The following is a 24,128-nucleotide window of genomic DNA, read 5'->3' as shown; positions in this document are numbered from 1 at the left end:
ACAGTGAAGTAAGGCATAACATTTTAAAAGATCCATGGAAAAGATGCATATTCATTATGTATATGTTTGTATAATATGATATTAATATGTGAATATATAGTACAGTATAATGTAGGCTAGGCTACCGTATATTTATATGGTAGGTTAAGCTAATTACTTGTTTGTTATTCAATTTCTCTTTATATTGAATTATCATAAGTCAATCTGCATGAACCTTCAGAATTAGCCGATATTAATAATTATTATACTGTATATGTATAGAGTATACTTTATAGTTTAGGCTAGGCTACAGTGTATGTATCCATGGTACTGAATACCCTAGTGTAGGCTAGGCTATATTTGAGATATGTTTTTCCAACAAACGATGTATTTTTTGGAACCTAACCCCATCATAAGTAGGATAATATCTGGTATAAATATTTTTAGAGTTTTTTTGTGTTTGAACTATCAAAACAGTTCTAAGTGTTTTTAGAAGGGTTTTAAGTATTCACGGATTTTAGCTATTCGCGGAGGTGTCTGGTACGCATCCCCATGAATACTGGGTGTTTACTGTACATATATGCATATATTGTATATATATATATGTTACATAATGTGTTGGTTTATATTTATAAATAATATATGACATCACTAATTATTTTTTATCCAGCTAGATGTTGATATCTTTATTGTTTATTCTTTTTACTCAGACTAGGGAAGACCCTACTTTGGACAGAAGCAGGGACAATTGTGGCATTTCCTTGAGTTGAGAACACTTGTTCTGTGAATAGGAACACTGTGATAAATCTGATTGTAGGCATATTCTTGACTTAGAACAGAAAATTACCAAGACAGTATATAACAGTAATGGCTCTGAATTTTCAACATTTTATGATTGGAAGAGAGTTTCAAGTTTATAAGAATTGATAAATCTGATTTTGGGTTTTATGTAGGTAGGGATATTCTTGACTTAGCAAATATAAAAACAGAAAGTTACAACCATTACAAATAAAATGGCAAAACAGTATTTGGAAAAACATCATCCACATAACTTACAGGTCTTCTGATTGATTAGGTGGGTGTTTTCAGTCCAAAATATAATCAACAATATCAACCTTGGAAATTGGTTATGAACCCTAACATCTCTCATTTTATGATTGGAAGAGACAAAATATAAATCCAAGTAACTTGTCAAGTTTAGGGGGAAAAAAAAATTCCATTTGAATTTTAATTTTTGATTTTTATGGATGTTTTTAATCGTGGAAACCTTGGTGGCTGTATGGGAGGATTGATTTTGGTTTTATTTTTGCCTCAATTGTCAATATTTTCCTAGAACTCAATTCTAAAGAAAGTCCTTCTAAAATTTCACATGCTAAAGTTTTCTAAACTTCCACATAATACTGATGTTCACATTGACACCATAACCATCATATGCTAGAGTGAGGTTTGTCTGGTGTGGACTGAGGGTCTATCCTCAAGTTTGCAAGAGTTTCAACTATTAATGTTTTCAGAGGCAGTGGTTAGTTTCTCTCTTCTGGAGTTGGGCTGGAGGTATTTCCTGAGCATGCACCTCTATATGCAACTTCATTAAGTTCTTAGTTTCCTAGTTACTCTAAATGCTGTCAGTCCCAGATATTACAGATTTTAGGTCGTTGTTGTCCTATGTTTTAGGTAACGCTCTAATAGACATTGCTTACAACCTGGACCACAGGAGGTCTTTAGGTTGGGTGTAATTAAGGTGCTTGGTACTCCGTAACTCTTTTTGGGAACCTTGATGGATTTAGTTTTTGCCTCCAAAGCTGTTTGAGTCTTCATTAAAAGCCTCTTGAAGCAATTAACCCTCTCTTGCCAGCCCTGAGACTTGTGATATGTTAAGAAAATTACATGTGTTGCAGAATGTTGGCTTTTGCATTGAAGATTCTAGTCTTTTTTTTTTTTTTTTTCCTGACCTAGGTTGAGAGCAAAAATATCTATTTTGAGGTTTTCCCTTCTCATGGTTGTTAATGCAGACTGGACCTTATTTAAAGGTAATGAGTTTGACACTTTTATACCATATAAGGGCAGTTAGAGTGTACTCAAATAGAGTAAGCCTGTTAGAGACAATAATAATCATTTAATGTTTAAAGAGGAGTGAACACAACTACTGTATGTCTAAATGCTCTGCCCCTTTTTCTGTTATTTAGTCAAATTAACACACATAACCTCATCCTGAGTTATTACCTTACTGGGGGTAATAATTCATTATAAAAATTTTAGTGGATGTACTCAGTCACTGAGATAAGTAATAGCAATGGAAGGGGCTCAACATCTAGAGGTTGGTTGTAGACAGTGGGCTGTGGGCATCCCCTGTTATGAACCTGTATGAGAGTAAGGGGAGTTGGCATTTTGCTAATTTTTGTTCACTGTTGCAAGGTCCTCAAGCTTGGGCAGGGACACCAAGCTGTCCCCTGGTTAGGTCTAGACTGTAATGCCTTTCCTACTCTTGCTATGTTTCAGGAAGTCATCAGTGTATTGGGGCAACTTTGTAAGTTGTCTGTTGGTGTTGGTTACCCTGGGTGATCAGGGAAGGATATGTTTCCAGTTTCTTTGAGTGGTGGATGCAAGGGACAGAGAGATGAATGGTTTCGTCACAATCCCACAGGCTACAGATGGCTGTGTGGTATGGTCCATGGTTCTGGTGAGCTCAAGGTGGGATCTCGCAGTAATGCCATTATCAGTGCTGGGAGAGAATCTACTAATCGGTTCTGCCAACACCAGTGGTCAGGGTGTAAGTCATGGTCCCACATTAGGGTTTTTTTTCTAACACTGATACCTCTATAATCAATGTGGTTAGGTTTCTGTTGTTTCTCAAGCATGAGGAAACTTCTTGGTAGCAGTCTTTAAGGCTAAAAGGCCATGTTGGCATTGGCTATAGGCTTGTCTGAAGACAAAGACATCTAGAAGTTTTTCAAGGTGTAAAGTTGGAGTTTCCCAGGTCTCTACTATGTACTTTACCTTGGAATCTGTATGCAGTTCTTCAGTTCATTATTTTGTCATCCTTTGAACTGTTTAGAACAAGCTCCTTGTAAAGAAGTTTCTATGGAAACTTCACAATAGCCTTAGATACAGCTAAAGAGTGAGAGAGCCACAGTCTCATTCAGATAAGGTAGGCTTTGCTAAAGACAAGGCAATTATCTTTGCCTTAATTTGGGATAAGTACAGTTTTGGGCTAGGCCCTACCCACAACAGTATCTTGACCTAGCCTGGAGTCACTAGGGCTTGAGGAACTTGACCCCTTGGGGGTCCAGTACTGTCTGTAAGGATTGTTGGAATTGAACTAAAAGGATTAAACCTGATGCAAAGGTTCTGTGTTTAGCGATTTGGAAACTGGAGCTCTGAAGAGTAGGAATGTAATATCCTTTTCATTAGGTCTTTGGTTATGGACTTGTAAGCCACTGAACATGTGAGCAATGGCTACAACTTTTAATTTTGGAAGCTTATCCTTGAATAAGATATTTAAGTCACTCAGTGGCATGGTGATCTTGTATTTGTTTTGATTTATCTTCATGGTGTGAAGATTAAATAAGATTATTGCAGAGCATTAACTCCTGGTTTGTGCAGGGGATATTATGTCCTGAATCGAAAGGTAGCCTTTTTTGGTCTGCTGCTTTTTAAACCTGGTCGTGGTTTTTGGGAAGCTTGGAGGTACTCAGTGTTTAGTAATAGAAGTATACCTTTTTGTACATATGTACTTGTTAGTTATCCATTTGGCACAGTAACCCTACCTATCCTTCTGCTGAAGGAGGGACACCCTCCAAAGAGACCTCAGCTATCTTCATGATGAAGACCTCTTACCTGAGTGACAATCCTCTTAAGGTGGCAGTAATAGCCTATGGATTGAATTCACTGGGTAAAACAACCACTTGTTTTGTACAAAATATTTTGTTACTAAGTAGCCTTTAAAGGGTTGGCTGATTTCCACTTTGCCCACGTTCTTTTTCAAATATGTGAATCAGCTATATAATGGAGAGGTAAGGTTCATTTCAAATATATAAATACTTAATTGAAGATTTATTTTTTAAATATTTACCTCTTTATTATAAATTGTCCCCCCCACCTCCCCACATTCAAAGTGGACAGAAGTAAACTGACTGGCTACAAGCGTTTGTACCTATCAGTCCCCCGGGGGTGGTGGGGTGGGAAGTAGATGGACAGAAGATGAATATTCATAGAAAACCGAGTGTTCTCATTTTTTGTTTCAATCTGTTGAACTGTCACTGGCGCGGAAGTAAAAGCTATGTAATGGAGAGGTATTTGAAAAATAAATCTTAAATTTATTTATATATTTCCTTGCTTTTTCTTTTATCATGAGCCAAACCCAGGAATCATCTTTGCCTTCTTCCTCAAAGGGAAGGTCGGTAGTGAAGGTTGTGAGGCACTGTCATGGTAGGGACAGACCCTGTAATAAATTTCTTTCCTTGGAAGAAGTTGATCCTCATGCCTTATGTGTTTCCTGCAGAAAACTTATTTAATAAAGATAGCCTTTGTCTGGTGTCGGGAGTGGCCTTCCAAACAATGCATCAAGTTTGCATTTAGGAAGAAGCGAGAGAAGAGGTTCTACCCAGTGTCATTGGAGGGTAAACTCTGACGATGACATCCAAGAGGATCTATGGGACTTTTTTCCCCCTTCCAAGCTTTGACCTGTTGTTGCTACACTGAAAGGGGTAGCTTTCCCTTCAGTGTCTCACTGGATGCTCAGCAGAGAGCCCCCATAGAGGAGAAGATGACTACTCCAATATCTCTATAGAAGCATCATTCCATTCTGAGGCAGTGTTACTTCAGTGAGCACTCTCAGGACGAAAGGAAGTGCCTCAAACTAACCTGACTTCTTTTGTAGGTGCTTTGGAGGCTGAGAAACTCAGGAAATTGTGGGCTTCCCTGGGTCTCTCTGGAGAGCCCAGTATCTCTGTTTCGCTTGGTCACCTCTTCTCTGGGAAGGTGACCTCAGTAGCGACTACAACTATGGCGGTAACAATTCGTGCTGTCACAGTCCCTGCTGGCTCTTTGACTGCCTACACCTTCACCATGGCCCTGCATGAACCTAGTGTGATTTGTCCTGAGGAGTTGTCTTCCTCCTCCCTGGGGACAGTTCTCCTCCAAATGCTTTTCTCATTGTAGATCTTGGTAGCAAGGCTAGTTAAGAAGTCAAAGAAGTGTAGGAGGAAGTCATCATTGTTGTTTTCGTCTTCTACTTGATAGTCTACTTCTTCCAGTATCTCTACCAGCAGAGAGGCTTTTTCTCACAGGGCTGAAGGGAGATGTCAGAGTACCTTAGGTGTTCCTCAGTGAAAGGGTACCAAGGAAAGTTGGCCATCTTCTGTGGTCAGTGTTGTAGAAGGGATGTCAGAGTACCTTAGGCATTCCTCAGTGAAAGGGTACCAAGGAAAGTTGGCCATCCCCTGTGGTCAGTGTTGTAGATGGGATACTTCTCCAGTTGAAGCTTCTGTTTAGCAGATCACAGACTTCCTCATCTACCTTTGCAGAGACAAGCACCTTTAAGTAGTTATCACTTGGCCTTATCGCAGGTATTTGAACTGAAGAGACTAGACCTCTCATCAGAGAAGTTATTGTGCTGATGAGGAGTCTAGCATTCTTATCCACCTCAGGTAGTCCAGCACCCCTCATTGGTATGTGACCCTGGTACTTAGGGGTCTAACCAGGACACTTGTCTCAGTCTTTGGACTATTTTATTCTTAGATTTGTCTTTGGCAAAAAGAGTTGGGGAGTTGCATGGCCTGTCATATGTTTTTCGGCATTCGGAAGGGTAGGGATCTCTCCTGATCTCTTTCATTCATGAGTCTGCAATGAAAACTCAGGGGCATGGGTCCATGCCTTGCTTTTTGTAAGAACTAATCAGTATTTCAGGTAATGAGGGCAGGCATGTGGCATAGTCAGACCACCTGTACATTCTACCTGAGGGATGTTGCCACAAGTTCCGAGACACCTGTTTGAGACCTTTGGTAGCTGCCCAACAGGTTGTGTATTCACCTGAGCTCTGAATTCAGACATGGCCAGTATCTCGCTCAATGCTGCTGTACTCCAGGAAAAAATACAAGTTGTTATTAAAATTTGTTATTTTTTCTCAGAATGGTCTTTAACCCCCTAGAACCCGTTCCAATGCTCTTTGGGAACTGAGATATTTTTTTAGAACATTTGGACTTCACCATATAAGAAACCTTTGTCTTCACCATATATTCTTAAAGCCCTTCACATTTCATTGTTACCAGTTGTATCATAGCCTTTTAGTATGTCCACTTTAGCCACAGTGCATCTATCTACTCATCGCTTAATACTAGCATGACAAACACTAGTTTATTGCAGTCATCTTTTGTGAGGTAGGTGCTGCAAAAAGGAGCAAGCCATGATTTGTTTTCCCCTGGTGCTCTTAATGTTTATGCATCGGAGTGTTAAAAAGAGTAGGGAAACACTTTTTACAAGACGTGTAATGCTTTAGGTTGACTGATATACATGAATACACATCAGAATGAATTATATTTTTGTAATGAAGGCACGATCCTCTCGTTTACTATTTTTCAGGCTTTGCAAGAGTTTATTGAACTTAACATCGGCCACCAATATTCAGTTTGAAAATCATCATTTCCCAGATACGGTAAGTCTTCAAGTCTTCTTTCTGTAATACTTATAATGCAGATTGATTAAGACTTAATTCGCCTTTTGTAAATTAAAGCTTTTAATAAGATTACGATGTTACTAGATTTAAAGTGGTTGCACGAAGTCATTTTTGAGATTCCTCATCTCTCTCTCTCTCTCTCTCTCTCTCTCTCTCTCTCTCTCTCTCTCTCTCTCTCTCTCTCTCTCTCTCTCTCTCGTAATTTTGAATTAGTTTTGTTCTGTCACCTGTGAAATCCAAGAAATATGTTGCAGATGCTCATATGAACTGTTTTGTAACTTTAGTACCCCTATTTGAACAATAGGACCTTAATCAGAAACTTGTCAAGTTTTTACATTGGTTTTATTAGAATAGGTCAGTTTTAGAGAAACTGCGGAGATATATCTAAACTCATTAAGAAAATCCATTAAGTTAGAAATATTAATAATTTCTTTTATTTGCTATTTACAGAAATATGAAGAACTAGAGGTAAGGAACCATAGTACTTTTGAGCCAAGACGTGTCAGGTGGTAAGACTTTTATGCTTCATATATATATATATATATATATATATATAGAAATTTTACATTGCATAAATTTTACTTGCTTCCGTGTATCGAAGTTTTATTCAGCAAAGTTCGTTTTTTTTTTAAATCATGTTCTTTATCGTAATAAAAGTAAGTGCATTTTCTGTAAGTGTTCATGTCATAATGAGGGTTGCAGTGATTCATTGCTCCCTTTCTGTGGAAGCGATTTGGTGGTAGTTGGGTAAATGTTGGGCCAGAGATAGTAAGTTTTCCACCCGTTTTTATTATGCACCTATTGTATTTTTGTGTCATTGAGTCCAACTAATGTCTAGGGCTTATTTCAGAATTGAATGGTTCAGCTTTTATTTAATACTGGCCGACTGTCTTGGTTCTTAGTCTATGGCTCAGACGTAAGGTACCCAGAAATAAAGAAGAAAGAGCTCTGTACCTTTTTCTTGTCATTATGGCAACACTTTAAAACGCTCCTTGTAACTTTCAAAACATCAGAATTCTATCCTGCTTTACAATTAGTATAAATTACTTATGTTATAAATCATACTTAGCTTTTTTTAAACCCTTTCTCATACTAAGCTTAGTTTTTATATATATATATATATATATATATATATATATATATATATATATATATATATATATATATATATATATATATATATATATATATATATATATATATATATATATACACACACACATACAGGTGTGTGTACAGGTGTGTGTGTGTGCAATTCAACATTTCATGTCTTCCGTTTTTTTTTTATTTTTGGGGTTAGAACATTTGTCAGAAATATTGGATGTAAGAGAGTAGTTAAACTGACCCATGATAGAGGTCACTATTAATATCCAGTCTACCAGTTCCTTTCAGAATAAAAGGATATCCTTTGAACAATGGATTTACATATGCTTGAAAGAAAACTGAAGTCGCGGATTATAAAAATTTGCCTGTTACACCTGTAAGCATACAACGTAAATCCAAACACAGAATAAAGTTTGCAAGCACTAGTTTTAAGAAATATTTAGATACGCTGTTTAGAAGGTTGGAAGGAATCCGATATTTTCTTTATTTAATATTCGTCGTTGGCTTCAGGTTGCGTATGATAGACGTCATGACATAAAGACATGCATGGAAAGAGAAAGGACTATCTCAAATATACATTACTTATATTTAAATACATAACATATGTAAAATTCTTTGTTTATAGTTTTTTCATGTATACAACGTGCAAACTGGCATCCTTCACAATTGAATTATTCTCATTAATTCTAAGTCTCTCTCTCTCTCTCTCTCTCTCTCTCTCTCTCTCTCTCTCTCTCTCTCTCTCTCTCTCTCTCTCTCTCATTCATGTTGTGTTGTTGATATGTTTTCACAATTTTTAAGGAAAATTTGATACAATAACTAATCCCGCCAGTGGAAATACTTCTTTAGAAGACTTTAACTTGTCTTTGGAAGAAAGATCTCTTTCTTTTGTTTTTTCTGGGTAGTTTTGTCTGAAAAACTCATCAGTGCTCCAGAGCTTGTAGTTGCCGAGAAGGTATGTTACATATCCCTTTGCTTTGTTATGTTTAGGCAGTATTACCCCCATTTTACACTTTAATCATTTCCTCTAAAGGATATTATTCCTCTACAGATTATTATTATTTTTTAACTTTTTTGAATAACTCACATGGCTGTTAACGTTCTGATGAGAAGTGAATTGCGTTGAAAGATTAATTTTTAGGTATTTTCGAGAACTAGCTTATCTTAAATAGCTGTTCTATTTTTTGCTAGATTAACTAAAAAACTTGTAAGCGATTTCTGCAATTTTGAAAAGTCTTGAAGATAGCTTGTGGGAATATGCATTTTTTATTATTCAAGTGAAGTTTTTGGTACTATCTTAAATTACAGTATATTCTCAGATATTCTTTGAATTACAGGGCGGCTTATGAATGATTTGATTAATCTTGATATGATAATAAGAATTGATTGATTTTAGGATACTGGATAGATTAACATACATTTCTTAAGATTCTGCCTAAATGACCAGACAGGAAGTGGTTTGATAGATTACAGCAACTGACAGTGCAGTCTTGAACTACGAAGTAGCCTTTGGTAATTTAATAAATTACGATACCATTTCAAAGCTATCTTGGATTAAAATTTAAAACACAGGTGGTAACAGCTTAATATTACAATGCAGCTTTGTAGTGCTGTTTATTCTACTGTTAATAGTCATATTATAAAGTAAAATCCTATTTTTAAAATTATGATTCTGATTTGACTTCAGTCGTGGATTACTTTGCAGCTTTTAGCGATCTGACAGTATTATCAGGTCGGGCATTACAATGCAGTTTTTGGCGATTTGATAAAAAAATAAAAAATAAATCTTTTATGTTAGGATTACAATTAATTTTTTGGCAATTTTATGAAATGATACCATCTTCCACGTCTTGGATTGCATGCAACTTTTGGCGATGTGATCAAATGTTGTCTTCTTTCTTTTCACGGACTACAAAGCAGCTTTTGTTTCATGTGGATTGCAATGCCGTTTTTGGCGATTTGTTAAAATGCCTGCTTTCTTTTCATGGATTACAATGCAGCTTTCGGAGATTTTATAAAATGTAGTTTTTCCCACTATGGATTACAATGCAGCTTTTGGCGATTAGTTATAATGACGCAATCTTCAGTGTTATTGTGAAGTAGAATGCAGCTTTTGGCGATTAGTTATAGTGACGCAATCTTCAGTGTTATTGTGAAGTAGAATGCAGCTTTTGGCGATTAGTTATAGTGATGCAATCTTCAGTGTTATTGTGAAGTAGAATGCAGCTTTTGGCGATTAGTTATAGTGATGCAATCTTTAATGTTATTGCGAATTAGGACGCAGCTTTTGGCGATTAGTTACAGTGATGCAATCTTAAATGTTATTGCCAATTAGAATGCAGCTTTTGGCGATTTGATAACATGATAACCATCTTTCATGTCTTAGTGATTTACAGTGCAGTTTGGCAACTCGAGGAATTATGATTTAATTTTTATAGCACCTTGATTTACATAGCAGTTTTTTGCAACTTGATAAATGATTATTTTACTTTTAGGCAACATATAGTACAGTGCAGCTTCTGGTGTTGTGATAAAATATGTATGCCTTTTTTCTTCCTGTCATGAGGTTCAGCCTGATGTTGTCAATTTGATAGATGACAGGCTAAACTTCTTGATACCGTCATAAAATAAAAATAAGCTATTCGCACAGTGTCGATGATCATGGTCATTGCAACGCCATATTGCATAAACATGTTTGAGCAGTTTACAATTTTGGAACTACTGCCCAGTTCTGATTGCAGTGAGCGCTTGACGTTATCAGTGGCCAGGCAAGTTAGAACAGCTTCTGATGACGGGGATTGTTACAAAGTAGCTTTTGCCTATAGATGAATTACGTTACATCTGTATGGTTTGTATAAGATAACAAAATAGTCCTTGTCGATGTGAAGGCAGATACAGCGCTCGATACCTGCGAGAAATTCGTAGCAGCATTTGGCAGTTTCTTAATTTATGATGAAACTAGTGGTTCATTTATTGGCGGAATGGTAGTTCATTTTGCCTAAACACGTAAACGCATTAGGTATTAAAGTGCTTTCGCTGCCGACGGAATTTTCGGCCCGATGTTAAGGAGGTGTAACGGAAAATTCAACCAAATCCCCAAGAGATGCAGCAGAGCCCCAGGTGACAGGAGTTACTGAAGAGGTACAACTGCCTCAACGAGGATTCTCCTTCACTCGAGAGGTAAGCAGCAGCTGTGTCCATTCTCTGCATTTTGAGGGAGATGAGGAGTTGGCTGGAATCAGTACCCTAAGTGTCATATTCCTTGATTATCTGTTTTATATGAGTCATGGCCATTCAGTACCTCCCCTTTACACAAATAAGGGCATCGAGAAATGTTTTCTTCGCGAAGCTCAACTCGAAAATGCTCTTTTGTTTGTTTATAGTAGGCTGCAATTTTACAGTAACTTATTCACAATTCGGTTACTCTCCTCCCCGCTGTACTGAAAGATGATTTTATGGTAACTGTTGTTACAGAATTTTGAGAACGAAACTCAATTTACGCTTTTGCGCTTTTGGCCAACCATTAGTAGATTACTCGTGGATATTATAGGACATCATAGTATTTGCTTCATGTATTCATTACAAATTGCAACAAAAGTCTGTGAAAATTTATTACCGATGTAGCAGTCAATGGTTCCAGCCAATTCTTTTTCTATGAAAAAATATAAATCACTGTGAGTTTTAGCATATGATTTTTAATTCAGATCAATTCATTCTATTAGAAAAATAATTTGATTTATACATTTTCTTATTTTCTGTATTGGTAGTTCAAAACATTCATGATTTTATGTAAAACTCATCAAAATGTTTTTAATAAAGTTTTTCAGCATGATCATTCAACCTCACATCGCATATATATATATGAAATTATATATATATATATATATATATATATATATATATATATATATATATATATATATATATATATATATATATATATATATATATATATATATATATATATTTGTATATGTATATATATATACGTACAGATAAAGATGATGATGATGTACATAAATTAATTAATGTGCTTTAATTGTATTGTTATGCACAAATTTAATGTTATTTATTGGTATCCCGTTTCATTGTCATTGTTGCGTGTACGTGTGTAGCAAATATGCTTACTTTAAAATTGCTGTATTTTTATTTTTCTAGACTTGGAAGGTTCGAGAGATCTGTGGTCAGGCGACATCTACTGAAACTTATTAACTAGATTTTTATATGAGGTAAGTTGATCAGTCTGTAGTATCCAGATACCATTTGAGTGTTGTGGATATGTACGTAAATATGTATATGTATGTATGTGTGTGTGTGTGAACGGCAAGAGTCGATATCAACTTGTACCTGTCTTGATGGCTCAGTAGTCAAAAGTCTACTGAGCCATCGTTGTTTCCCACTGGTGACGAAGCACTTATCAATTATGATTCCCTGTGGCAGTAAATTGTTCCCGAGGCATAGTGAATAGGATATTAAACGGTATTTTTGGCCTAACATTTGTGAATATAAAAAAATGTCATGGTAATTGTGACAAAAATTCATTATTAGCCACCAGTTACAAATTTACCAATTAGAATCATGGTGGAGGTGAATGATATTGATTCTGAGTAAAGAACCTGAACTCGATAGACATAAGCAGACTTGATATCAACTTATACCTCTCTTGATAGCTTAGTGGTCAAACGTCATTCTATATCGTTCTTTCTAAATCAAGCAACGGTTCGAAGCCCACTGGTGACAGAGCATTTATCAGTTATAATTTCCCTTGGGTGATTATTAACATGTCGCCGTGAATGTGATAAACATATACATGTATATGTGTATATATATATTATGTAGAGATGTATGTATATATGCGTATATATATATATTTATATATATATACATACACAAATGTATATATACATATATTTATATTTATGTATACTATATATATAGTATATACATACATATATATTTGTATATGTGTATATATATATATATGTATATATATATTTATAGACAGATAGGTAGATAGATAGATAGATAAGTATGTGTTTGCAGTAGGTGTGGACATGACATAAGCTCGTCGTGAGTGCAATTAGCCCCAAAACACATGTGCATGGTTAGATAATTCAGTTTTTATGGTGTAAATGCAGTCCCTTGAGTTATATCATGTCTGCAGAATCATCAATTAATTTTTATTTTTTTCCAGAATTTGCTTTTTGGTTGCCAGAGGCACGATGGCTGGGTGCAATGACAGTGTTGCAGAATGTTGGATTAAGTCTTCCCTTTATTACTTTTTTTTTTTTTTTACTATTTTACCCTTAAATTTGGTGTTTTCAAATGATTGGTGAAATTTTCTTTCAGATATATATATATATATGCATATATATACACAGTTTATATTACACACACATATATATATATGTATATATGTACATACATACAGGGTGTCCATAATGTCTCTTTACAATTTAAAAAATATATTACAAAAGCAAATGAACAGACAAATGTGTGGAAATTATTACAAAATGAGGATTATATATTGAATTTTTTCCTTTTTATTACACCTCTGTATGGGCACCATACACATCAAGATGGTACTCGATTTCTTGCCATGTTCGCGGTAGCATAGCCTCATCAATGGTGGCAATGAACTTTGGCTTGAGACCAGTAATGTCCCGTATGTTTGTTCAATACATGATATCTTTAACATAACCCCATAGAAAGAAGCCCCAGGAAGTGATATCTGGTGAACGAGGTGGCCAGGGAATAGGGCCATCCCTTCCAATCCACCGGACTGGAAATGTTTGATTTAGGAACCTGCGAACATGCAATTTCCAATGTGGTGGTGCACCATAGTGCTGTAAAATGATGGTTGATTTACTGTCATCTAGTTGTGGTGCCACATATTCAGTCAGAATGTCAAGGTAAACATCAGTAATTTGTCTCGTTGAAGAAAAATGGACAAGTGATTCAACTACACGATCCCACACCACACAATCACCTAGTCACATGGGGATGTTCTGATCTCCAGATTCTCACATTATGTGTGTTCAGCTTCCCTGAAACACAAAAGGCTGCCTCATAACTAAACAAACTTGGTTGAGGAACGCTTCATCCTCTGAAATTCGTCTCGGTATGTTGACTGCAAATTCTTTTCGTCTTGGTTTATCATTTGGCTTGAGTGCCTGTATGGGTTGCACTTTGTAAGCATACAATCGCAAGTTCTTGTGTAGGACTTTGCGCACTTTGGAACATGGTAGCTGTAAGAGACTGGCAGCAGTGTGGATGGACTTTGTAGGAGATCGATCACAAGCTTGTACTACACGATTGATGTTTGCCTCAGATGTGCTTGGTCGTCTACTCCTCCCTTTATCCAACATTGTCCCTGTCTCCATAAGTTACTTGTGCCATGCACGAATTGACGGACATGACAGTGGATCTCTTCCTTCATTAGTTATGTAGTTTCTCTTGAGTCTACGTATACAATTTTGTTTCAGTAAACCATGATGCACATTGTGCCTTTCTTGAGGAGTAGCCATTATTTAGGGGTTCACCTTACAGTACCTCTTTCATCAACAGAGTACCTGAAATACACAAATGCAATGTGATTAAAAACTTTGATAACTGCTGAGTACACAGATCAAATCTGATTAAGATACCTCATCGATGGCTTTTGTAATATATTTTTAAATTGTAAAAGAGACTTTATGGACACCCTGTATATATATATATATATATATATAGTATATATATATATATATATATATATATATATATACATACAGTATATATATATATATATATATATATATATATATATATATATATATATATATATATATATATATATATATATAATGTATCAAAGTATCAAAGTAGTTACAAACCAGATATATATATATATATATATATATATATATATATATATATATATATATATATATATATATATATATATATATATATATATATATATATATATATATGTATCAAAGTAGCTACAAACCAGATGAACAGCATTAAGTATAGGAAGAAGGATAATTCCCTTGTTCAATAAAATTGAAAATTAAAAGTTAAAACAGACTCAAGCTTATAAAATTTTTGTTAACGTAAAATAATTAAAGTATATAACAGCAAAACATTAGATAAAATAAGTAATTACATGAGCAGTAATTACTGAGTGACACTTAGGACCCGTATGGTTCCAACGGAAACTCTTGGGAACTACAGATTAGGTGACATGGTCTGAATATTTAACTGGGGAATTTCCTGTTTGATGAAAGCGATCCAAATATCGACAACTGATGGTCATTTGGAGCCTCGCCAGTTATTTTAAAATCCTTGTAATCAGTGTTGTATATACATTTTTTGGCATGATCTCTAGGCATGAGAATTCAGGTTTTGATAGTTTCACACCTGTTCAGTAACTAACGCTACGTTGAAAGTCATTTTCACTTTCAACAGTTTACGAGTGGTCCCCGTGTACTTCCTCAGGTCACATCTGGGGCAGTTAACATACATGACTCCCGAGGTTACCAAAGGATTAAGCTTGTCTTTATATTTAAACAAAGACCCAATCGTCACTGGCTTACCGGGCATTAATTTAAGCTGGACGGCAGGTTGACTTTTTCGTACGTCCTGATAAAAATATTTATCTTAATTTACGGAACACTTGTATAAATTAAATAGTTTAGGAACTGTTAGTATTTTAAATTTTCGAAGAAAACTGGTATTTAAAAATATATAAAGATGTTTATGAAAAACAATAATTAAAAAAAATTTTGGTGGAGGTGTAAAATTTTTCGATGGAAGCTATTCCATTCCTTAGGAAGAGGGTAGATAAAGAGCTTAATTTAAAATTTAAAAAACTTATAACTGTAAAAATTAGAACCCAGATCAGTAAAAGTTTTTCCCTTAAAAACCGTGGTATTAAAATGATCATTGTGATTAGAAACTATGTCTAAGAAGGGCGGTTTATTTTCACTTTCATACTTCATCGTGAATGTTATGCTTGGTTGTTTTTTACTGGTATATTCAATAAGTTCATCAGCCTGACCTTAACTCATAAACACCAGGAAGATGGGGCTGATGAATCTCTCGAATATGCCAATAAAATGCATCCCAACTTCCTGACCAGGTTGACTTCTTTTCACCTAATTTACCTGCCGGCAGCTGTCCAGGAAAAACGTCCGGTACAGAAGTACTTTGGTTCAGACTTCTTGTATGACCTGAGAGACTGGGGTTTGATCCCGGTGTGAGCCAGAAGTTTGTTTCTGTGAAACACGTGTTCATTAGTTCCATTATATAATATATATATATATATATTATATATATATATATATATATATATATATATATATATATATATATATATATATATATATATATATATATATATATATATATATATATATATATATATATATATATATATATATATTGCACGTACGCTTAAATGCGTTCGCGCACGGAAGTACGTACCTTTGAGTGTTTTCAGTGCCTCTGTGCTTTCATGTATTTGCTTTTAAGCGGTTATAAGTTTGAAGAGTGCCATATACAGTGTCTATATGTTTCGCGAAATTGACGTATCAGAGTTACCGAATAATTTCAGCGTTGTTAAGATATGGAATTTATCCCAATTCGCGTGATTGAAATACGCTAAGATATCTCAGATCCCAATCTTACCACGCCAGTATTAGGGCAAAGATATTCAGGTCACCAATTTCATTCAATAATGTATACATTTCCCTTGGCGTATTACTATGTTTATTTCTCGATTATTACTCTGTCGAGTTATAAGTACTCTCGGTAACTTTGTATTTTGTTTCGGTGAATAGTTGCAAAATGTATTGCAAAGAGGTTGGATGATTTAGCTCAGTTGACATTTTCCGTCTTGCGATTATCGCTAAAGTATGTAGTCTTTTAGTGACAGAACGCTTTTATCATGTTCGTGATGTGTGCATAAAATCTTTTTGTACTCTGTGCTTCATAACGCCAGTGTTATAATTATTGTTGTTTTGATTGACGCATTAGGATCACGAGACATGAACTGCATATTCCAATATCTATAGAACTCAAATAATGCTTTAAGGTTGTCAGACATATCATAAGGATGATTGAACTTTTAACATTTGTAAGTTGTCTTATTAACATCGTTTTTAACGAGGTTCGTTATATTTTTATAATGGTCTTATTAACATCAAGTTTTTAACGAGGCGTTATATTTTTATAATGATATCTGTAAATTAACATTTCTGTAGTGGAATGGTTTGAGAATTTTGGATGCCATTCATGAGTATTTCCTTATAAATGCTGTCCCTACTTTCAGTTGTAGTTTTTAAAACATCCCCCTTCATGAAATTAAATAACGAAAATTATGGGAAGTCAGAGCAGCATAATTATTCTAAAATATAACATTTTAAAAATCATACCAGGTAGATAGTTTGTCTTGAGTAAAGGATTTCTTTTCCAACTTTCAAGCACAAAACAATTCTTAAGAAATACATATGAAGCAGTCCATCGAAATCTCGAACATAAACCACGCCTTCTAGATTATTTAGTTGCAGAATGGTTGTGTACAAGTATGCTCTAATCTCACACGTAGCGACTGGTGACATACTTGCCAATATGGTAAGTATGTTACCAGTCGCTACGTGTGAGATTAGAACATACTTGTATACAACCATTCTGCAACTAAATATTCTAGAAGGCGTGGTTTATGTTCGAGATTTTGATGCACTGTTTCATATGTATTTCTTACGAATTGTTTTGTGCTTGAAAGTTCGAAAAGAAATCCTTTATTCAAGACGCGTTATCTATCTGGTATGCTTTTTAAAATGCTATATTTTAGAATAATTATGCTGCTCTGACTTCCCATACTTTTCGTTTTTTGACTTCGTGATTGTTTACGCCCACACTTTCTCTCAGATTCCTACATTTATACAAACATACACACACACACATATGTATGTATGTATATATATATATATATATATATATATATATATATATATATATATATATATATATATATATATATATATATATATATATATACATATCATTCTTTCCCCTTTGTGAGAGAGTGGCGGCAGAAGAGTAGAACCTGGTTCTCAGCAAGTGTCTGTGAACTGAGGTTACGAGTTTCATGCCGTTTTCTTGACTCCATCTGATACCGGTACCCATTCACTACTTTGGGGTGGAATCCCGCCATTAATGTTAGAGATTTAGAAAGGAGTTTTAAGTAAACGATTAATCAAAGACAATAATGAGAGGTGTGGATCATCAAAGCATTTCTGCCCCTCTTTCCCACCTGTTTGTGACGTAGATATGCTGAGGAGTGGATATTTAAGAAAGCTTTTAGAAACTGGAACTGCTCAGTGAATTATTATATTTAGAACAGGCTATTTTCATGACTTGTTTACTCATTTCCTTATTGTTAAAAGCCAGCAAAGATTCCTTTTTAGCACGTAGGATGGCGTTTTGGATTTTTAGTTGTCGTTATCAGATTACCATCAAGGAGCTCCTAGACTTGAAGGCAGTTGTACATTTGTTAGAGGGTGAGCATGTAGGCACAGCCTTACGGGAGCTCTGCCGCCGTTGGACTCCAGGAGCCCTCCCTCGTATATCTGATTATTGTTTCGCCTGTGGCATGTTGAATTCTCTTCTGGTCATCCTAGGAGGGGTAGTGCTGTCATTACTTAAGGTTCATTGTAGCGTCCCTTCGGCCCCTATCTGCAACTCACTTCATTCCTTTTACTGTAGCTCCGTTCATACTCCATTCCTTATATCTTACCTTCCATTCCTTATATCTTACCTTCCACCCTCTCCTTACAGCTGTTTCATAGTTCAACTGTGGGGTTTTTCTTGTTTCACTTTTTAAAGGCTTTGCACTCTCCGTTTCCCTTTCAGCGCTGAATTACCAAATAGGTTCCTTTATCCTTTAGCCCAGGTTTCATATTCCATTCCACTCCAAAAGTCAAGGTTAAGGCTCTGGGAGAATTTATTTTTTGAGAAACCAGAAAGGGGCCCTCAATTCCTTGAGCTGGGCTACTTGTCCAGTATTTGTTATTTACTAATTCATTCATTCACTTCAGTTTGTCAATAAAAAATCTCCAGATTTCTGAGACAGTATTCATGACTGTCTTGGTAACTTTGAGAGTATGTAGTATGGCAAGGTGCTCCTATTAGTATTTCTATTTTTAGTTTTAAGCCCTCTCTGAAAAGTTAGGAAAAACAACTTAATAATATGCCAAAGTACATAGTGGTCTTTCTTAACTGTGGTGATGTCTTTTCTAAGCGAATTAGGCTGCACGGTGATATTTTATTTGGTTGGAGATAGTTAAACGACAGACACTTACGGCTTCGTAATCTTTTTTCAGTTTTCACTTTCATTTTCCATTTATAGTTCTTGTGTAGCTGCCTTTTCTTACGATTTCATATAAAAATGTGAAGCTGTTGTTTATTAGGAAAATTGTTTGTATCGTTACAAAGCAGAGTTAAACATCAGTTTATATAGGGGTGTTGTAAGCAAGCAATCCTGTTGAAGATTAATAAATTTTGGTCAGTAGATATTGAATGCCTTCGTAATAATTACGCTTCTCTTTGAATCCGGCCAGTATCCATTTTCTATTAGATCATGGTTGAAAGATCGCACTGATCAGATCATATCATGTGCGGACATACATATTACTTTTATATAACAATTATTATATTTGTCTCTGCGCTGTGTCTTATGTACTAATTAAGTTGCGTCCAAAATTATAGACGGTCACTTTCTAAACATTATTATTTTTGGGGGAGTGTTCTCTTTGGTAACCTTTCTGTATCACCCTCTCTCTCTCTCTCTCTCTCTCTCTCTCTTTCTCTTTGTATACATACATGCATGCATACATATATACATACATATACATATATAATGTATGTATGTATTTATGTACATACACATATATATATATATATATATATATATATATATATATATATATATATATGTGTGTGTGTGTGTGTGTTTGTGTATATGTTTATATATATATTACGCGTTTGTGTGTATGTAGTTACACAAATTTCTGTTCTCCCCTAGTGTACACCAAATACATTCATTTCACGCAATTGGGCTTCCCTCTTTGAATTAATAAATGTGTTGAAGTATTTCATATTTGTATGACGTAATGCAATGAAGAATCTGGAGGCTGGTCTAAAACACAGCAAATGTACAAGTATTATTAGAACTATTTTTCAGAACTTAAGGGACTTTTGCCAACAAACGCAAGGGAGCAGCACTAGTCATGTGTAGGGCGAGCTAAGAAGAGAGAGAGAGAGAGAGAGAAATAAGTAGACAGGTTATCGGACAAGTATTAAAAGGAGTATGGTTGTTATGTACATACATGTGAGAGAGAGAGAGAATCAGGGTAATTGGAAGGAAGGAAGGGAGTGAATAAATGAGGATGAATCACGATGAGTAAGACGACTGGGTAAGATAACCTCGAAGGTCGACTAAGAAAGAGGGAAGTCCAAAACCGAGTGAGAAATGGAGAGGGTGTTGGGAGGGGCGGGGAAGGAACACAGTTAATTTGGGAAATGACTCTTTTAACATGTACACTTTCGGGGTCAGTCCTTGATCGTCGTCAATATCATTGTTGTAAATTTCAGTGTCCGCGAGCTTATCGTTGCCTCTGGTGTCATAAATGTTCAAGTTTTATGATGGTATGAATATGAAAAAGCTAGTTTTCACTTCCTTCTGGCGTGGCATCTCTTCTCCTGGTACAGTCAGTAATGCTTTCCTTATTTGTCTGAACAACGATTGCATTTGCTGAGCACGTGTCCTTCACTATCTCGACAGAAAAACTGATATGGATTTCTTGATGACTGTTCACAGGTGTTTTGTCAGACTGTAATGATGTTATCATTATTGCAAATACTGAACCATCAGCAAATCAATCATCAACACGTTCATAGTGCAAAGATCCCTTGAATATATGCAACGCATTTCATTCAGATTGAAACAGCGGTGTCAATAATATGCAATATACGAAGACCGTGAGATATCTGCCCAGATTGCGTCATCCAACATATATGTGATGGAAAATAATGAAGAAACTCTCATGAACGTGGCTTGAACAAATAAAATGATACCTCCGGTTGACTTCGGAAACAAGCAAAAATAAAAGAAGAAGGATCGTGGGTAATAAACGAAGGAGGGAGGGAGACCAAGAGGTAGGGGTCGTGTGGGGTTGAGTGCAGAGTAGAAGGGTGAGAAGATGGGTCATGTTGCACCGGAAACTGCATTTTCCCCTTTTACTAACGTGGTTGCAACTGCAAAAACAGCTCCGGATTAGATTAATGGCAGTCTACTGAAGTAACCCTCCTCCTCTCCTTGCCTCCCCTTCCTCATCCTCCCCCTCCTCCCGCTTCTTCCCCCCAACCACCCTCCGCTCACCTCCCGCATTATGGGGGTGCAGTTAAGTATGAAGTACATCTTCAGTAGCTTCCTCAACTCGTCCTTCTCAAGGCAAATAGGGCACCTAGGGTATTTTCGTATGCAAGGTTCCCTCTAGTTGAGAGAAGGTGCCCCACACGAGATCGAGGACACTGCATGTTTTACCCTGAGGCCTCGGAGAACTGGTACTGCGAGGACGAATGGATGAAATAACCGGATTAGTTTCGGCGGTTTTTTTTATGTAAGTGATTCCTAATTCATTTTAAAATTCCTATCTAATTATAGCGAATATTGTTAAACGTTCTAAACGAAAAACGCGTCTATATCCTATAAATAATATGTGTAGTGGGTTGGGGTCATGGCGTTATTAATTAACAGTATTTATGTTAACGAGGATAGGCGTCAGGAAGCTGGGCTGTGGTGTTGAAGGCGAAGGTATGAATGATTCCTGTGCATTTTTTCTCTCGTGAATGTTGTAGGGGAAGGTGAATGGTAAGACTTTGGCACTCCAATAAATCTATAAATAACGAGAGTTAAATGAGGTAAAGCTGTTGAAGAAAGTTTATGGGTAAAATGGAGGGGAAGGGAGAGATGAGAGGAAAAAATGAAGGCATGGGGTAAATGAGGTAGAAAAGAGCCAAATATCAAAATCCACGTCAAAGATCCGTCGATTTGATCGATGACGCTTTATTCTTGGGCTCAGTTGCCCACAGGAGCAGGATTATAATGAGGTGCCCTTCAGTCTCCGCCCACTCTCAAGAATATATCTCTTGATTGCTGAGAGCTTCCCGTGGTGTTTCTTGCCGAAGCGGACATCTTAGAATCGCAGGATTCAGCTGTTGATACTGTTGTCAAAAAGATACGCTGATTATATCTTCATATAAAAATAACATTCAGAGCCAACTTGCAATATCTCATGCGTCGTATAATACATAGTGAAGAAGAAATCTTTCGACAGCTTCCACGCGCGCATCTGTCTCTCTGTCTAACTACCTATCTATCATTATATATATAGTGTATATACACATAAATGTTTATATATATGTATATATATATATGTTTACATAAATACATACACACATATACATACATATATGTGCATATGTATATATATAGACACACACACACATATATATATATATATATATATATATATATATATATATATATATATATATATATATATATATATATATATATATATATATATATATTATATATATATATATCTTATCTGTTGGCATTTTCTTGTATATCAGTAATATGGTACCCAACTATAAGGGGATCTGTTGTATATAACACACTGAAGAATTTTGTCCATTAATTTCTTCTGATATAGATTATATACATACATATATATATATATATATATATATATATATATATATATATATATATATATATATATATATATATATAAAATTATATATACATTATGTGGATATGTTTGTGTGTATATATATACTGTATATATATATCGAAAAATTGTTAGACAAAATTCTTCAGTATGTTATACACAACAGATCCCCTTATAGTTGGGTACTATATTATTGATATACAAGAAAAGGCCAACAGAGTTTTCCCTTCATAAGATACGCAAAGTAGCCTAATTAGACTAAAAGCCTGTTGAATTTTACTGTTGTATCTGTGGCCGTAAAAACCATGTAGTTTTGTATGTGATTTTATTTCTTATTCTTAAATTGATAACGGCCCTAAATTATTATTTAATGATTTAAAAGTCTGTGTGAGATCATTGAATTTTTTTGTTCTTGTTTTGGATTCACAGGTCTGCAAGGTATCAGAACTTGCCTTTTGCACACATCTTAACGAATTGCCTTTGTCACTTTTTTTTTCATTTATGCGACAGAATGCGGGTGGTCTTTACGTTTGTATTTACACGCATCCTACACTAAAGGAAGAAACTTCTCCTTTTACAGATTCCTTTCGAAATTTAAGAAGCAAATAAATGCACTCTTTCCTATTTTCTTTTGAAATGAGACAGTTCTGGGCGTAGTGATGGTATTATCATAGACAGATTTTTTCGGTGTTTTGTTGATGAAAAGATTTTATATAGCAGTGAACTAAGTAAATTAATTTTGTCTGTTTGCATTACATCGGTCCTTCTTTGGTTTGACCACGAGCCTTCTTTTGTTTTCACCTACTGGGTATATGAATTGAAATTGTCCAACATGCAGGAAGTACTGTAATGATGGTTTAGGATTTATCATGTCTTTGGCGACCGCAAAACAGATTTTGGAAACCGCTAAAGGACCTATAAACAACAATCATGGTAAATAATGATCATCGTATTGGTTGTACTGTAGTAAATGTGATAGTTTAGTTTTCACTCTAAATTTCATTTTCTCAAAAATATCCGTAGATGAGTGGAGGCGTAGTTGTTCATTTAGTACCTCTGAAATGGGAGTAAAGAAAACCTATGCATTTACCTCACTTTTTGTTTCATGAGTTTAATATTAAACTGGACATTTTTCGGATTCAGTTATTTTGCAGAAAGTAATCGTACGACTTCACCTGAATGTGAAACTCGAAAGCTTCCTGCTGTCATGAATATCCTTGAATATCTTGAGAATGAACAGTGAATATGGCTATGTCTTACGACTATAGGTAGCCTTTATTTTTTTTAATTTAGACCTTGGAGCTCTCAAACACTGTTTTATTTAGCCTAAAGGCTTTGAACATCTGATAACAGACGGCGACGGTAACCATGGCCAGTACAACGCCAGATTACGGAATTCAATCATTGTGATAATAGACTGGTTCTGAATTGGAAACAATGCTTGTGAAACTTTGTTCTGTTTGGCCAGGAAGAGCGTGTGGTTACTTCCTTGCCGTAAGGCGTTTTATATCTTTAGAAGGTGACTTTTTGTACAGTTTTTCATTTATGTAAGGATAGGAACATAGCGGTATTAACATTTTGTAAAGTTTGTA

At 35.4% G+C, this 24,128-nt stretch overlaps 1 protein-coding gene across 1 annotated transcript in view; it reads left to right on the top strand.

Annotated features, from left to right (window-relative positions):
- The window catches only part of LOC136828657 (glutamate receptor ionotropic, delta-2-like), a 310,264-nt gene that overhangs the window by 6,873 nt on the left and 279,263 nt on the right, over positions 1 to 24,128 (top strand). Inside the window, exons 2-3 of the mRNA XM_067086706.1 lie at positions 6,556 to 6,628; positions 7,100 to 7,117. The gene's annotated coding sequence lies outside the window, so the exon portion shown is untranslated. The remainder of the gene's footprint in view (positions 1 to 6,555; positions 6,629 to 7,099; positions 7,118 to 24,128) is intronic.

The sequence above is a fragment of the Macrobrachium rosenbergii genome, chromosome 43 (genome assembly GCF_040412425.1).
Source record: "Macrobrachium rosenbergii isolate ZJJX-2024 chromosome 43, ASM4041242v1, whole genome shotgun sequence".
NCBI classification, from domain to species: domain Eukaryota; kingdom Metazoa; phylum Arthropoda; class Malacostraca; order Decapoda; family Palaemonidae; genus Macrobrachium; species Macrobrachium rosenbergii.
Note: the sequence above shows the minus strand (reverse complement) of the source record. Positions and strands in the feature narration are given on the sequence as shown.